At 44.3% G+C, this 18,426-nt stretch overlaps 1 long non-coding RNA gene across 2 annotated transcripts in view; it reads left to right on the top strand.

Moving 5' to 3' along the window:
* Positions 1-18,426, top strand: part of LOC144691843 (uncharacterized) — a 386,040-nt gene that overhangs the window by 188,535 nt on the left and 179,079 nt on the right. For both annotated transcript variants that reach the window (XR_013579224.1, XR_013579225.1), the window contains one exon: positions 9,999-10,071. This is a non-coding gene — a long non-coding RNA (uncharacterized LOC144691843). The remainder of the gene's footprint in view (positions 1-9,998; positions 10,072-18,426) is intronic.

Here is an 18,426-nt window from a genome sequence, read left to right as displayed (position 1 = left end):
TGTTAGAAATAGCGCTTGCGATGGAAAGCGCTGTAAGGGATTCACAAGCAATTCAAGGTGCGCAAAATGGTGCCGTTCTCCAATTGGGCGGGAATGGTCAGTGGAAAGTGGCACAAAAAGCTGAAACTCTGCCGCGAAGCAGGAAACAGCACTTGCTAGCTGAAAATTTAGAGGAAACAGCTTAGTAGCAAATTTGAAAACCACTTTTCATCGATGTGGAAACAATCATTCTAACGATTGACAATTTAAAAAGGTAGAGTGTTATTTTTGTCACAGAAATGGACACATATTGAAAGCAAGATTGAAACAGGCTTCCAGGCAACAAATGAAGTCCAATGAAGTCTATAGTGTAGAAGAGCCAGAAACAACCAATTCTGACATTTATACATTGTTCAACATGAAAGTTGGGAAGACAGAGCCAATTATTGTCACATTGAAAGTGAATGGTAAATCTAAAAATGGAAGTAGACACGGGTGCTTCTACCAGTGTAATAGGAGAACACATTTTCAGATATTTAAATAAAGGTGATCAAAAATTAAATTTGGAACAAACTTTCACCAAGTTGAAAACATATACAGGCGAAGAAATCCAGGTAAAAGATATCACCTGAGTAACTGTTTATTAATGACACCAATTGGTACAATAACCAGTGATGGTATTTGAAGGCAGAGGACCAAGCCTTCTAGGTCAAAATTGGTTGAGGGAAATTAACCTTGATTGGCCAGTGAGATTTCAAAAGGAAGCTGGAAGAGTTCATGTCTTGGAAAAGGAACAAGGCAAAGCACTTCAGAAAGAGCCTGGAGAGTCCAAGGACCACAACAGGATGAAAAAGGAGTGTGTAGCCATTCAGTAACCTGAAGAAATGAAGACTGTCTTAAACAACGACATGGAAGAACAGCGGAAGAAACTCAAGGAGACTCTGCTGAATGACAGAATTCAAGATGAAGCAAGTGAGCTTCGCAAAGAAACGGAAAACCTGCTGAAAGACCTTCACACACACTACAAGGATCCCTCAGGTCAAAGTTTGTACCTCTGGAAAATTATGAAGAGAAATAGGACGACTTTAATGTCACTCTGAACAAACTGAAGAAGCAGTTGGCGGAAAAGACGCAGCAATGTTCAAGGTTCCAGGAGGAAGCAAACAGATACAAGGAGGAGACAGAAGAGCTGAAGAATCAGCTGAATGAAGCTAAAGAGGCTTTGAAAGCAAAAGGTGTAGAACTTTCCAAGATGTGAGTAGATAATGAAGTCATACGTAGCTCAACTACTGAACTAAGACAAGTTAAGATTGCATCTGGGAGAAGTCTGGCTGACAGTGAAGTAAAAAAAAAAGGCTGAGACTAAACTCTGTAGGAAAAAGAAGACACATAGGAAGAGGATGTAGAATTACTGATGAGGTGCCGTCTTCGGACAAGACTAAGCCTGATACTCCCCAATTTGGAGGGGAAGGTGGAAACCAAAAAGCGATTCATGATTGGCATAGTCGTGAGTGACAATGTATTGTTGGAGAAGTAGTATATGTAAGGAATTTTGGTGGAGGACTAAAGTGGCTAGCTGGTAAAATAAGCTCTGTAACCAGACCATTGTTGTACCATGTGGAATTGGAGGGCCGGATCACCCATCAGCATGTGGGTCATTTAAGAAAAAGGGAGATACCCCAACAAAATGATGTTCCACCTGTAAACATTACTGACCCAGTGGTTCCTGTTGAAGTTGCTCAGCCAAGGACAGACATGTCCAATGTCGCTGTTGGAGTGGGAGACACTGAACTGCCTGCACCTAATGAGGTACCTGATACTAATGCGGTTCCAGAGAATGTGTTTCCTGCCAAGGAATCGGAAATCGTGGAGCTGCGACATTCCACACGGATCAGGAAACCACCTGAAAGACTGAACTTGTAATTTCATGACCTGATGAATTTCATGATCAGATTGTAATGTCGTGTGATAAATATCCTTGTAAATACAAAATGTACAGAAAAGTTAAAGGAGGAGGAATGTAGTAATTATAGCATGGACAAACGTAGGACTGTAGCTTTAAGAATAATCCTGTGTTGCAAGATCACATGATCTGCATAAACCAATGAGTTAGCAGCACGATGAACCTCTAGGGAGAGTTCTTCTTTAGTTATAGAGTTTGATGCACACATTTAGTTGCCGCTGCTGCCTTGTAAATATAGTTCAATGTTTCTACCAAGAAAAGTTGCCTGGAAAATCAACTCTGTAACATCTATCTCTTAATAATTTTATTGTTCAAAGGCCTGTCAGTCACCATCTTGAATCTAATTGATGAATGAACATTCACAGCTCTCTGCTGTCGAGAATTCCAAAGACCTCCAACCTTTTGAGTTAAAAAAAAACTCCTCATCTCAGTCCTAAATAGCTCACCCCTCATTCTGAAACTGTTTTAGATTCCACAGCCAGGAGAAACACCCTCCCAGCATCTATCCTGCCAAGCCCCTTAAGAATTTCATATCTTTCAATGAGATGTAAAGGAACAATGTAAAGGAATTAAACTGTGTTAGTCTAATTCTGTATAACTGTGTTAGTCTACTTTATAAGAAGCAAACATGATCAGTGTTTAACCTGTGCTTGTCAGTGTGATGCTCCCCCTGATTGGGAGAGGTCTGATGGATAGACTATTGTTTCTAATGCTTTAGCCAGTGATCGAAGAGTTCATCTACGACAATCCTTTTCCAGAAGTTCCTTCCTATGGTCAGATTTGGTCAATAGGAAGTGTGGGGTTTTTGATGGGAGCTAATGTTTATGAGCAGAGCACATGGGAAATCATGCAGATTATAACAAAGACTTTCGGGCAGAGAATTGAACAAATGAATGCCTTTGGAGTGATCCTCATGATGACAGGTTCATAGATCAGGAACACCATTTGGAAAGAGTTGGAAGCAATACGAGTGTCACCTGATAGGGAATAAGAAAATACAGAAACACAGGCATGTGCAGGACTGAAGAGATCATTGCAGCCTTAAGAAGCCATCTGGTTCAGTAATGGCCTTCGTGGAGGCCTGCCGGCCTTACCTGACCTGGCCTGCACGTGACTACAGATCTACTTATTGGGGTGAAAGATTGTTCGATAATGCTCCTGTGAAGCACCTTGGGACATTTTACACAGCCCAGATCTTCAGGTCTCCGGATCATCGAATGTCCTGACGTGCTGACCTCCGTGGGAATTGCCCAGGAAATTTGAATTTCTAGTGGGCAATTCCCCTGCTCCCTGGGACCCTCCAAAAAACTGTCTGACTCTGAGCTACAACAGGAGGATTCAAACAGTTTCATGGGACTAATAGTTATCCAGGAAATATGAGGCTGAAAAATCCTAGTCTAACTCCTGGGTAACTACAGAACTGATACCCCCCCCCCCCCCAAAATCACTAACACTGACCCCCCCTTGACCCTACAATTATCCTCCTGACCCCCTCAACCACCACCCCATTCCGGCCTGTTCCCCCCATGACCTGACTAGCCCCCTACCTGATTACCCACCCCGGACCCACCTGCCACCCTGCCCATCTATCAGCTTACCCACCTGCCACTCACCCACTTGCAACCCTACTTACCTGTCACTCTACCCACCTACCTAGTTACCTCACCGCCCTACCCACTTACCTCATACACTTACCTACCTTATCAACCTATCCATTCATGAACATTCATCCATTCACCTATTCACACTGGACATTTAAACTTATCATACTACATCTAATGCTGTAAAAAAGGGGATGTGCCCTACAATGCTGTGATGGAGCTCTCGAATGGATGCTGTGCTCCACATTCCTGGAGAAGCCAGGCTCAGAGGACCCGGCAAAAAGTGTCTCGGCGCGGAACAGTTCAGGTGGAGTGACAACCTGACGATGATTGCCACCCCTTGGAAGACCTAGGCCTTTGTTAAAGATGCTACATAAATGCAACATGTTGTTGTTTAGTGGAGGAGTCACAAAAGCGCTGTGAACTATTCTGGTCCAGTCTCTGTTTCTGAATCACCTTTTGTAACAAAGGAATCCTAGTTGAGTCATTGTCCTACTTATCCGCCTGTCTGCATGACCCTGTGCTGTCTACACTGAAAGACTAAATGCGAAGCCACACATACAAACTTTCCCTCCTTGGAAGGTGGCTCACATGGAAATTACAATCCCCCAGCCTCATGCCAGCAGATCACAATTTATATTTTACTCATTTATGGGATGTGGGGGCCACTTGCAAGGGCAGCATTCATTGTCCATCCCCGGTTGTCATTGAATACAACTGAGTGGCTTCTTCGACCTTTTCAAAGGTCAGTTAAGAGGGAACCATGTTGCTGTGGGTCTGGAATCACATACAGGCCAGACCAGGTAAGGACGGCAGATTTCCTTCCCTAAAGGGCGTTAGTGAACCAGATGGGTTTTTACAACAACCTGGTAGTTTCTGCTGGAATGGCTGCAGAACGTACCTGTTAAAGAAGTCTTTGTAATCTTTTGTATGTTAACAGTAAGTCTTTATTAACTATTTGTAACTATGTACATATACACAGTAAAGGGTACAGGCAAGGAGCTATCTCCATGTCTAGATCTTAACATGTCTCTGCTCAACACTGCACTGACCCTAGGTCTGGGTCATGTGTCTCCATACATCGTTGTGTGGGTAGTACTGTACTCAGTCCCACATTGACTCTGTATGTGCCAGACCCTTTTACTACAGTTTCATGGTTGCCTTTACTAATAGAGTACTAACGTTAACTTAATTTAAACTCCTCCACTGCCATGGCAGGATTTGAACTCATGGATCATTAATTCAGGCCTCTGGATTACTACCAGTAATGGAACCATTATGCTATCATATCTCTAAATCTCAACCATACAATTTAAGTTTATTCTCTCAAAAAGAGTGTTCACATATGAATAAATTTCATTGGAGGAGGGGCTATCACCTCATTTAGATTTACAGTGAAATTTCTCCATTAAAAGTTATGGACACTAGAATTCTAACAGAGGGCTTTCATGACAGCTATGCATGCTGGGATAGCTTTGTCTCCATTGCTCTAAGGGGAATGCTCACAAATGTCACAATTACTCAGGTGGAAATGAAAACAAAAAAAGAGATAACTGGAAAGAAAGATATATCTGTACCCCATTTGATGGAAAAACTTTCTAGTTTCCAGCAGTAGCCTTCTTTATGCTGGAGGTATATAGAGTGCAATGCCTCAGGTATACCACTGATGCCTAGAAGTTGCCTGATACCGGCACCTCTCAATAAGCCAGCTTTGCCCATCTGGCTGCGTGTCTCTGTAATACTGAATCCTTGTTGACTTATTGCCCCTATTGTAGGTATATTAGACAATAAAGCAGTGGGAAAAGATCATTGAGCTGGTTAGGCCCCACTGTTATAGGCCACAGACAACTGAATCTGCCTGTCTATAATAGTGTCAGTTGTTGTGCATGGAAAGTAAAGGACTGGGTCGTAACGTTGCTGGTGTGTCGATGCAGTAATTATGGTATTCTTGACTGTATTGGACATTTTGGGCCCAATTCTTGCGGGCATATTGGCTTGACATCTTCCAAAACCCTTCAGCTCAAAATGTTTTTGCACCATGGCATAGTAAAAATGCAAGCTGATAAAGACACAATTAGGACAATGGGGCACCTGACACCTTGGTGAATGGTGGGACCAACAATCTATCTCATTAACCAATAAGATTTAAGGATAGAGAACAAGACGGAAGAATAATGGAGAAGGAGGATGAATCAGAGATGAACCAGGTGCTGAAAGGGAAATAGAGAGGAAAAGAAAGATTGAATTCAGAGAGAGAAAAAAGAAAGGAAAAGTTAGAACAAATATTGAAAACATAACTTTTTAATATTCTCTAAAACTTTACTACCTGCATGAATGAGACTGAGCAGTTGAAATGATTTTCTTTCTGTATCAGAGACGTTGATTGGAATTCCAATAGCGATTATCATACGCTCTTAATTATAAGCCTTAACTTTCTGTGGTGAGTTTAATGGATAACAATTATCCCATTAAAATCCAGCAAGTTGTTAAAAATAATTAGGAAGAGAAAGGCGAGGTACCACTCGTGTGAAGCAAAGAATGGAGAAGCGTCAACTGTTCAGTCAGTTCTGGAGATTCGTAACTCAGCTGTGCATCTCTTAATCCTCTGAATTAGCTGGAAGATTTTCTTATTAACATGCCATTATTTTTCCAGCAAGATTTGACTTTTTATTACTGTTCTAATGAAGAATAGCAGATGTAATTCCTGGGATGGCAGGATTGTGTATTAGGAGAGATTGGGCTGACTAGGCCTGTAATCATTGGAGTTCAGAAGAATGAGAGGGGATCTCATTGAAGCATCTAAAATTCTGACAGGGATGGATAGACTGGATGTAGGGATGATATTTCCTCAGTCTGCGGGGGAGGGGGGTGGGTGGGGTGGGGGGGGGGGGTGGGGGTGGGGGTCGTCAAGAACAAGGGGTCACAGTCTCAGGATACGGGATAGCCATTTACGACTGAGATGAGGAGAAATTTATTCATTCAGAGGGTGGTGAACCTGTGGAATTCTCTACCACAGAAGACTGTGGAGGCCAAGTCACTGAATATATTTAAGAAGGAAATAGATAGATTACTGGACTCGAAAGGCGGCAAGGGCTATAGGGAGCTCAGGGTTGAGATAGGAGATCAGCCATGATCATATTGAATGGCAGAGCAGGCTCGAAGAGCCGGATGACCTACCCCTGCTTCTATTTTCTATGTTTCTATAGGCAGGATCTTCTGGTCGGCGAGCGGGGGTGGGGCACGCTCGCTGATGTGTTAAGTGACGTGGGATGGCGTCGGGTGAAACTCCCACATCATTTCCATTTTCAGGTCGGTGAGGGCGCAGCCAAGTCAGCTGTGCGCCCACCGACCTGTCAATGGCCTATTGAGGCCATCGGAAAAGTAATTAACATCATTAATGGACCTGCCCATCCAACCTTGGGTTTGGCGGGCAGGCTGGGAGCCCTGGCGAGCTTCAGAAAAAGCGTGAAACCTCATCCACGGGCGGGATGAGATTTCATGAGGTTATTTAAATTTTTAATAAAAGTTTCAATAAAAGTGTTGGACATGTCCCAACTCATGTGACAGTATCACATGAGGAGACACGTCAGGGAAAGCCTTCTATCACTTGTTTAACAATTTTTAATTTGGAGCCGATCTCCCTGAGGCAGCGCTCAGCCTCAGGGAGATCAGTGCGCTCTTTTGCATGCGCGAAAGAGCGCAGTCTAGGCTGAGGGAATCCCCCCATTGCCTGCACAGGGACCGCACAGCGCTCCCTGGCAGACGTCATGCTGGTCGGGCCTTAATTGGCCCACCCATGTAAAATGTGCACCCGCCCGCGCCTGCTCCTGCACCTCTCCCCCCAACGGGGGGCAAGGGGGAGAATTTTTCCCTATGTTCCTAATGCCCAATATCACTGCCTTGAGAATGTCCAAGGATTCATACGTAGGTAATCTGTTGCTAACATTGAGCACAAGAAAAGCCCAGGGAAATGGCCCACCATCCAGACCTTGCAACTTTTATGCAGTTTATTAACATGTTACTATAAAAGATGCAAGCGCATAGAGACATATTGTCTAAAGGAATCAGAGAGAGATTTCTCCCCCTGAGTTGGCCTGGGCTTTTAACCTGATTTCCCTGCTGTCCCAGGAGGGCATGGGGACAGGGAGCAAAGTTAGACTCACAGACGTTTATTCGGCCCATCGTGTTCACGCCAGTCAACAAAGACCTGGCTACACTAATCCTGCTATGCTGCACACATGTGCGGTCAGACAGTAGCCTAGTAGGCACCATGCAACCTTGTATTGTGTTGAAAGCTGCTTATGCGGGACAGCTGCACAAAGAACTCTAAAGAAAATGCACATTAAAAAAAGAAGCTGGTTGTGCACAGCAACATTTTACAGGCAGCATTGGCGGCCAGCGTACTGTATATATTGTGATGCACAAGGCATCTCGGTTGTGTGCAACAGGCTGGATGGATCGGATGGACCTTTGCCGCCTGCCATTGCTGTTATGTACAAATATCTTCAAGTATACATGCAGACCAGGAGTCAGATGTGCATATACATAAACAAACAGACAAAGCACGCAGACACGCCACATTGTGGTAGGAAAAGTGAAGGTTTCGGAAATCCTTGGGACACCACAATAGTGATATTTGAGGTTGCCAGTCTTGTCCTGATCCAAAACCCAACAGCTGAGGCTACTAGGGTTACCAGCCCGCCAGGATTGTCCTGGAGTCTCCAGAAATTAAGGATTAATTTCCCAGACACCACTGTAGCCAAATCCAGGCAAAAAAAATCATAAGGGCATTAAGAAAAAATTGTGCCTTTCTTTCACTTCTCTTGAACGCTTTATTAATTATATTAGCGGTTTGTCTGGACGGGATAGTTGGAAACAGGAAGATGATGCGTCCAGAGACAAGCCCAGCCAGAGTTGGTAACTCGAGGCTTGAGGTGGAGCAAGTATGAGATTGTGGGTTCAATTCTGCAGTCATCCTCACAGCTGGTCAATATCCCTTTACTCATTTTAAACCCCTTCATGCCCAAAATTGCCCCACAAAACCTCAAGATACAGAAGTGGGAAAAACAAACTCTATTTAAAAACAACAGGCTTTTATTTAAAAAGAGAAACTGACTTCTATTTAAAAAACAGACATGCTATTTAAAAAGACTTGTGGTACTTGGTTTACATTTGGGTTCCAGACTTTATAAGTGTGAAGACTCGGCCAAGTGTCAAAAACACGAGTCGTAGCCAAGTTTTCAGTGGACACAGAGGCTATTTTGGGCCTTCTTTTGCACTGTCACAAACCATTGCATTTATTCAGCTTGGTGCAAAATATTTCAATAGCTGAAGTCATGAGACAAGGGTGTGTAGTATATTTATAAAAAATCAAGGTAATTGTTCAGGAGTGGGGGATCCAAGCTCAAACTGAGGATGAATAGGTAAATCCGGGGTTGGGGAATAAGAATGCAAGAGAGAGAGATCAAACAGAGGCCTGCTGATTTAGGCCTCGCCATCTACTGGCTCCAGCCCAAGTCGTCAGGGCAAGTTATGTTAAGCACTGTATCCAAAGGCAACTTTTAGGAGTTCCTGACAAGGCCTTGGTTTTATTGCATAAATGCTAAATTTAGGAACAGGAGTGGACCATTCAGCCCCTCAAGCCAGTTCTGCCATTCAATTAGATCATAGTTGATCTGCACCTTTAGTCTATCCGCCCACCTTGGTTTCGTGCCCCCAAATAACCTTGCCTAACAAAAATCTATTAATCCCCATTTTGAAATTTTTAATCAACTTTCCCAACCTTAATAGTGGTTTTGGGAAGGGAGTTCCAGGATTTCCATCAGCATCTGTGTGAAGGAGTGCTTCCAGACGCCACCCTTGAACTGCCTAGAACTCTAATTTTAAGGTTATGCTCCACCATGGAGTGCCCCCCCACCACCCCCTGTCCAATCAGAGGAAATAGTTTCTCTCACATCGACCCTATCAAACGCTTTTATCATCTTCAACAGCTCAATTAGATTACACCTTAATCTTCCCTATTTAAGAGAATACCTTATGAGAATCTGAAATTCTGCCCCCAGAAAGGCTGTGGGTACTGTGGGGACAATGGGAACTTTCAAGACTGAGATTGATTCTGTTAGGCAAAGGGTGTCAAGCGAGGTGGAGCTAAGGTGGATAAATGTGGTTGAGATACAGATCAGCCATGATTTAACTGAATAGCGGAGAGGGGATCAAGGAGCTGAATGGCCTCCTCCTGTTCCTAATATTCCAGTTCCCTTCTCAGCCCAGGGTCACCGAGGCTGATTGTTGCACCCATCCTGCCGTACTAAACATGGGGAATTGGGTCTTTTAGGCTTAACACAATACCGTCACTCACTGAAGTCTCGAATTGAACTCCTAGGGTAGTAGCTGTCGAAGTTCTGCACATCAAAGCCAATCACATCTGACCTCTTCTCCCTTTTCTTTCCCTGCAGGAATGCCCTGTTGGCTGCTAAACGATTTCTGGCTGTAGCTTTGGTTACTGTCTCTCAAGGCAACAGGCTGCTGGTAAGTGCTCTCAATACACGAAAAAAATAACTGAAAATGATTCATTTTTCTTCCCAGAATATGGTGAAGGGGAAAGCCACCCTTGCATGTGAATATTTAGAAAAGCATTTTGTCTCCAAAGCTTACCTCAGCATAGATTATGCAAAAGGAAATGCCAATATTGATTCTGCCGCGATGGAAGGGCCAGGTATTTTGCTTTCGATCATTTGATGGTCTGTCTCTCTGTTCAGGGTTGCCACCTTATATCAAGTCCAGGACTGGACAGGTGATGACAGAAGTGAGCTGGGGCATCTGTGGGGGCAGCAAGAGGAACTCGCTAAGCCTACCCTGGCAGTAGCATTCACATCCTGACATGCGGCACCTGGAGTACCGTGTGCAGTTTTGGTCCCCGTATTTAAGAAAGGATATACTGGCATTGGAGGCAGTTCAAAAGAGATTCATTAAGCTGATTCCTGGGATGAAGGGGTTGACTTATCAAGAACGGCTAAACAGGTTAGGCCTTTATTCATCAGAGTTTAGAAGAATGAGGGATCTTATTGAAACGTAGAAGATTCTGAGGGGCTTGACAGAGTAGATGTTGCAAAGGTGTTTCCACTAGTGTGGGAATCTTGAACTAGGGGACATAGTTACAGAATAAGGGGACACTCATTTAAAACTGAAATTCCTCAGAGGGTCGGGAATGTCTGGGATTCTCTACCCCAGAGAGTTGTGGAGGCTAGATCACTGAAGGTACTTAAAGAGGAAGTAGATAGATTTTTAAAATATCAGGGAGTTGAGGGCTATGAGGAGCCGGCACGAAAGAGGATTTGAGGCCTGGGGCAGATCAGCCATGATCTTATTGAATGACAGGGCAGGCTTGAGGGGCCAAATGGCCTACTCCTGCTCCTATTTCTTGTGTTCTTATAAATGGCCATTAAGGTCTGAATCTCAAGGCTTGCTTTGCTAGTGGTCAACCAGAGTCCTGTAGAAACTAAAGATCTGATAGGTCCACCTCACCAGGGTAAGCGGAACAAATGGACTTTATCAGATGGCTGTAGGTTGAAATTGTACTGTGCAATATATCCAACAAACACCATTTCAACAGAATCATTAACCAGAAAACTCAAATTTTAAAAAACTGAGCGAAGAATGTGATGTAGGACACAATACTGCCCTTCTCTCAAAAATACTATGAGTTCATTTATTTCCAGCTGAGAGGAGAGGTAGGGTCTCTGTTTAGCTTCTCATCCAAGATATAGCACCTCCAACAGTGCAGCACTCCCTTAGTACTGCTCTGGGAGTGCCAGCCTAGGTGATTTACTCAAGTCCCTAGAGTGGGACTTGCACCCATAACCTTCTCACTCAGAAGCAAGTTATTACCCACGGAGCCATGGCTAATACCTAATACGGGAGAACCTGTGAGTGTTTGATAGGACAGTGTAGCTGTATTCTAACCCGTGCTGTACCTGTCCTGGGAGTGTTTGATGGGGACAGTGTAGAGGGAGCTTTACTCTGTATCTAACCCGTGCTGTACCTGTCCTGGGAATGTTTAATGGGACAGTGTAGATGGATCTTTAATTTGTACCTAACCCCATGCTGTACCTGCCCTGTGAGCGCTTGATGGGGACAGTGTAGAGGGAGCTTTATTCTGTATCTAACCCCATGCTGTACCTGCCCTGAGAGAGTTTGATTAGGACAGTTTAGAGGGAGCTTTACTCTGTATCTAACCCCGTGCTGTACCTGGTAAGGTACCCTTTTGGATAGGTCCATGGACACCTTTGGAAGAGATAAGGTGCCCTTTGGGAGAGGTCAAGTGCCGTATGGATTGTTTAAAGTAGACATGAATGTGTGTAAAAAGTGGATAAACTCATTGGAGCTGTCATGCTCATTGGAACTGTCAAACGTCAAGGGAACTATCAAGTTATCAAGGCATTTAATTTTTTTTTCTTCTTTCATGGGATGTGAGCATCGCTGGCTGGGCCAACATTTATTGCCCATGCCTAATTGCTCTTGAGAAGGTGGTGGTGAGCTGCCGTCTTGAACTGCAGCAGTCCCTGTGATGTAGGAACACTCACAGTTTTGTTGGGAAGGGAGTTCCAAGATTTTGACTCAGCAACAGTGAAGGAACGGCGATATATTTCCAAGTCAGGGTAGTGAGTGGCTTGGAGGGGAATTTGCAAGTGGTGGTGTTCCCATTCATCTACTGCCCTTGTCCTTCTAGGTGGTAGTGGCCGTGGGTTTGAAAAGTGCTGTCTAAAGAGCCTTGGTGGGTTGTTGCAGTGCATCTTTTATATGGTACACACTGCTGCCGCTATGCCTCAGTGGTGGAGGGAGTAGATGTTGAAGGTGGTGGATGGGGTGCCAATCAAGAGGGCTGTTTTGTCCTGAATGGCGTCAAGCTTCTTGAGTGTTGTTGGAGCTGCACTCATCCGGGCAAGTGGGGAGTATTCCATCACACTCCTGACTTATGCTTTGTAAATGGTGGACAGGCTTTGGGAGTCAGGAGGTGTGTTACTCGAAACAGCATTCCTAGCATCTGACCTTCTCTTGTAGCCACAGCATTTATATGTCTGGTCTTGTTCAGTTTCTGGTCAATGGTAACCCCCTGGATATTGATAGTGGGGGATTCAGCGATGGTAATGCCATTGAATGTCAAGGGGAGATGTTTGGATTCTGTCTTGTTGGAGATGGTCATTGCCTGGCACGTGTGTGGTACGAATGTTACTTGCCACTTGTCAGCCAAGCCTGGATATTCTCCAGGTCTTGCTGCATTTGGACATGGTCTGCTTCAGTATCTGACGAGCCGCGAATGGTGAGGGACATTGTACAATCATCAACGAACATCTCCACTTCTGGCCTTACGATGGTGTGAGGCTCATTGATGAAGCAGCTGAAGATGGTTGGACCTAGGACTGGAGGAACTCCTGCAGCAAGGTCCTGGGACTGAGATGCATGACCTCCAACAACCACAACCATCTTCCTTTGTACTAGGTATGGCTTCAACCAGTGGAGAGTTTTCCCCTGATTCCCATTGACTCGTTTTGTTAGGGCTCCTTGATGTCATACTTGGTCAAATTCTGCCTTGATGTCAAGGGTAGTTACTCCTGCCTCACCTGTGGGACTATGAATACAAATGTTTGTTTTTATAAGGGATTAAGCACTTGAAGGAATGGAAATGTAGTGAATGGGTTTTTATGAATTTGAGTGTTTTTAAACTAGTGAAGCCATCAATAGATACTTAGAACTTTATTTTATTTCATCAAGGGTCCTGAGGTGGATGCTGGGTGAGTTGGCATGAAGGGTTAAGGTGAAATTACAATCCCTGGGGAACCGGTACTGAGCAAACTGATGGAGCTGCGGGCTGACAAGTCTCCAGGTCTTGATGGACTAAGTCCTAGAGTCTTAAAAGGGGTGGCTAATGAGGTAGTAGATGTGTTGGAGTTAATTTTCCAAAATTCGCTAGATTCTGGAAAGGTTCCATCAGACTGAAAAGTAGCAAAAATAACCCCTCTATTCAAGAAGGGAACAAGGCAGAAAACAGGAAACTGCAGGCCAGTTAGCTTGACGTCTGTCGTGGGGAAGGTATTAGGGTTGATCATTAAGGAGGTTATAGCCAGGCTCTTAGAAAAGCTCAAGGTAATCAGGGAGAGTCAGCATGGCTTTGTGAAAGGGAAACCATGTTTAACCAATTTATTAGAGTTCTTTGAAGGAGTAACATGTAGGGTGGTTAGAGGGGCACCTGTAGATGTACTATACTTAGATTTCCAGAAAGTATTTGACAAGGTGCCATATCAATGGTTATTGCGAAAAATAAAAGCTCATGATGTAGGGGGTAACATATTAACCTGGATAGAAGATTGACTGGCTGACAGAAAGCAAGGTAATCAGGGAGAGGCTTTGTGAAAGGGAAATCATGTTTAACCAATTCACTGGAGTCTTTTGAAGGAGTGAAATGCGCAGTGGATAAAGGGGAGCCTGTAGACGTAATGTGCTTGGATTTCCAGAAGGCATTTGATAAGGTGCCACATCAAAGGTTATTACAGAAATAAAAGCTCATGATGTAGGGGGTAACATATTAGCCTGGGTAGAAGATTGGCTGGCTGACAGAAAGCAGAGGGGAGAATTTTCTCCCTGTTGGGCAGGCCGGTCTGGAGCGGGTGTGGAGCCGATCGCCGCCTTCATTCGGCTCCGAGCTACCATTTTACATGACACGTGGCTGGTAGCGCTCAGCGCTACCTGTGTGGGTCGGAGTGGAAGAGGGAGAGTCGGAGCCTGCGCTCGAAAGAGTGCAGAAATCTCCAGCAGCTCCGTGCCTCAGGGAGATTAAGTTCATTTTGAAATATTTAAATAAAGAAAGGTAAAAATTATTTAGACATATCCCCTCAGGTTACAGTGTCACATCAGCTGGCACATGTTTATGAAATGTGAATAAATTATTTATAGATTTTATTAACATAGAAACTAGGAGCAGGAGTAGGCCATTCGGCCCTTCGAGCCTGCTCCAGCATTCATTATGATCATGGCTGATCATCCAACTCAGTAGCCTGCTCCCGCTTTCTCCCCATACCCTTTGATCCCTTTCGCCCCAAGGGCTATATCTAACTCCTTCTTGAAAACATACAATGTTTTGGCCTCAACTACTTTCTGTGGTAGTGAATCCCACAGGCTCACCACTCTCTGGGTGAAGAAATTTCTCCTCATCTCAGTCCTAAATGGTCTACCCCGTATCCTCAGACTGTGACCCCACCATCGGGAACATCCTTCCAGCATCTACCCTGTCTAGTCCTGTTAGAATTTTATAGGTTTCTGTGAGATCCCCCCTCATTCTTCTGAACTCCAGTGAATCTAATCCTAATCGACTCAATCTCTCCTCATATGTCAGTCCCGCCATCCCAGGAGTCAGTCTGGTAAACCTTCGTTGCACTCCCTCTATAGCAAGAACATGCTTCCTCAGATAAGGAGACCAAAACTGTACACAATATTCCACATGTGGTCACACCAAGGCCCTGTATAATTGCAGCAAGACATCCCTGTTCCTGTACTCAAATCCCCTCGCTATGAAGGTCAACATATCATTTGCCTTCTTTATCGCCTGCTGCACCTGCATGCTTACCTTCAGCAACTGGTGTACGAGGACACCCAGGTCTCATTGCACATTCCCCTCTCTCAATTTATAGCCATTCAGATAATAATCTGCCTTCCTGTTTTTGGTTCCAAAGTGGATAACCTCACACTTATCCACATTATACTGCATCTGCCGTGCATTTGCCCACTCACTCAGCTTGTCCAAATCACACTGAAGCATCTCTGCATCCCCCTCACAGCTCACCCTCCCACCCAGCTTTGTGTCATCTTCAAATTTGGAGATATTACATTTAGTTCCCACATCTAAATTATTAATATATATTGTGAATAGCTGGGGGCCCAGCACCGATCCTTGCGGTACCCCACTAGTCACTACCTGCCATTCGGAAAAAGACCTGTTTATTCCTACTCTTTGTTTCCTGTCTTCAGGAAACCTCATCCCGCCCGTGGATGAGGTTTCCTGAAAAACGCAAAGGCCGCTTGGGCTTTTAGCCTGCCCGCCAAACTTAAGATTGGAACGGGCAGCATTAATAATTAGTTTAATTGGCTTTTTAATGGCCTTAACAGGCCTTTGACAGTTCGGCGGACGCACAGCTGCCTCTGGTGTGCGCCCGCCAAATGAAAGATCTGAAAGACGCACAGTGACTTCGGGAAGCACACCTGACGTCACCGCACGCCAACGGGAAAATTCTCCCCAGAGAGTATGCATAAATGGGCCTTTTCCTGATTGGCAGGATGTGACTAGTAGAGTCCCGCAGGGGTCAGTTCTGGGACCTCAAAATTTTACAATTTACATCAATGACTTAATTGAGGGGAGCGATAGCATGGTAGCTAAATTTGCAGATGACCACAAAGATAGGTGGGAAAGTATGTTGTGAAGAGGACACAGGGAGGTTGCAGATGTTTATAGATAGGTTGCTTGAGTGGGCATTGATCTGGCAAATGGAGTTTAATGTGGGAAAATGTGAAGTTGTTCACTTTGGCAGGAAGAACAAAAAAGCAGAGTATTACTTAAATGGAGAATGGCTGCATAATTCTGAGGAGCAGAGGGATCTAAGTGTCCTATTACATGAGTCACAAAAAGTTAGTATGCAGGTACAGCAAGTAATTAAGAAGGCTAATGGAATGCTATCTCTTATTACAAGAGGAATTGAACATAAAAGTAAGGATGTTATGCTTCAGTTATACAGGGCATTGGTGAGACCACACCTCGAATACTATATGCAGTTTTGGTCTCCTTATTTAAGGAAGGATGTAAATGCATTGGAGGCGGTTCAGAGGAGGTTTACTAGATTGATACCTGGAATGAGCGGGTTGTCTTATGTGGAAAGGTTGGACAGACTGGGCTTGTTTCCACTGGAGTTTAGAAGAGAGAGAGGTGATTTGATTGAAGTATATAAGATCCTGAACGGTATTGATAAGGTTGACATGGAAAGGATGTTTCCTCTTGTGGATGATTCCAGAACTAGGGGGCACTGTTTTAAAATTAGGGGTCACCCTTCTAGGACAGAGATGAGGACAACATTTTTTCTCTTAGAGGGTTGCGCGACTTTGGAACTCTCTGTCTCAGAAGGTGTTGGAGGTGGGGTCATTGAATATTTATAAGGCAGAGGTAGATAGATTCTTGTTAGGCAAGGGAATCAAAGGTTATTGGGGGTAGATGGGAATGTGGAAGTCGAAACACTAGCAGATCAGCCGGCAGTCTGGACAAATACATACGATGCCGCGAATTCTTTGACAAGATCTGGGATTCCCTGCGTTGCAAGAATCTTCAATGTTATAAGCACTGCTTCAGAAGTGTGACTTCTATCTATCTGGAGTAGGAGTCTACCATGATCAAGAACGTGTTACCTCTGTGTTTGAAGAGGTCCATTCCAAGATGTTCCATGGACTTGATGGAAAGGAAGATGCCGTCTATTTTTCTCTTGTCTCCTGATGCTAAATAGTACAAGTAATACAGTTTGATATTGTCTCTTCCAGTGACTTTGAGAGACCTGGTCATCAAACAGAGTATCTTGCTCTGACTCAACATCTTGTGTTGCCCAGATGCCCTTGGTACAATGGTTGCAGTATATGGAGTCACCCCTTGTGGGAGGATGGTGGCATAGTGGTAAGGGCACTGGCCTAGTAATGCAGAGGCCCTGGCTAATGGCCTGGGGACATTGGTTCAAATCTCACCATGGCAGCTAGTGGAATTTAAGTTCAATTAAACAAACATATAAGTCTAGTCTCAGTCATGGTAATAGCGACCATGAAACTGTTGTCGATTGTTGGAATATCCCATCTGGTTTACTAATGTCTGTTAGGGGAAGGGAATCTGCTATCCTCAACCAGCCTGACCTACATGTGACTCCATATCCACAGTAATGTGGTTGACTCTTAGCTGCCCTCTGAAATGGCCTAGCAAGCCACTCCTTCAGGGGCAATCAGGGCAACAAATGCCTCACCAGTGACACCCACATCCCGTGAAAGAATAAAGAAAGAATGCTTTCAGAATGACCAATCATTACTCATAAATGAGTAAATCATCAACCACACTGAGCTGTCCTCTCTGTTCATAGTACTGCCTGAGAATGGGTTTGTGTGGTATGTATGCAGGGCATCCTATGATGCAGTTCTCTCTGACCTGAGTGCATTCTTCATCAGGTTTCTGTGAATCTCTGATTTCATGTTGTTGCTGGTAGAGTTGTGGTTGTTGTTGATGCAAAGGTTTCTACCTGTTCAACAAGGAGTCCATCACCTTGTTCAGGTGTGGCCACTGGTATACAGGACAAAACATCTGCTGCAGTTCGCTCTTTTCCCCGAACATACCCTGCCTTTGCATCAAATCTCATACTCAATCTGAATCATTGTAATGGTGGAGGCATTTTTTGTTATCTCCTTAGAATTTAAGAGCGTCACTAAGGGTTTGTGCTCTGCCTCTAGCTGGAAATGGAGACCAAGAACATAATCTGCAAACTTTTCACAAGCCCATGTAGCAGCTGCTGCTTATTTTCTATCATTGCATGGCTCTGTTCAGTCTCAGTCAGTGAACAGGATGCATAGTGAACTGGCCTACACATTTCAACCATCTGTATCTGAAATAGTACACCTCCCAGTTCTGTAGAAGATACATCTACAGTAATGATAGTGGGTATCTCTGGGTCATAGTGAGCTAAAATACCACGTGATAGCAGCATCTCTTTGACTGATTCTTCAACTGCTTCATTAATGATCTTCCTTCCATCATAAGGTCAGAAGTGGGGATGTTCGCTGATGATTGCACAATGTTCAGTACCATTCACGACTCCT

This window comes from Cetorhinus maximus, chromosome 16 (assembly GCF_964194155.1).
Source record: "Cetorhinus maximus chromosome 16, sCetMax3.hap1.1, whole genome shotgun sequence".
Classification (NCBI taxonomy): domain Eukaryota; kingdom Metazoa; phylum Chordata; class Chondrichthyes; order Lamniformes; family Cetorhinidae; genus Cetorhinus; species Cetorhinus maximus.
Note: the sequence above shows the minus strand (reverse complement) of the source record. Positions and strands in the feature narration are given on the sequence as shown.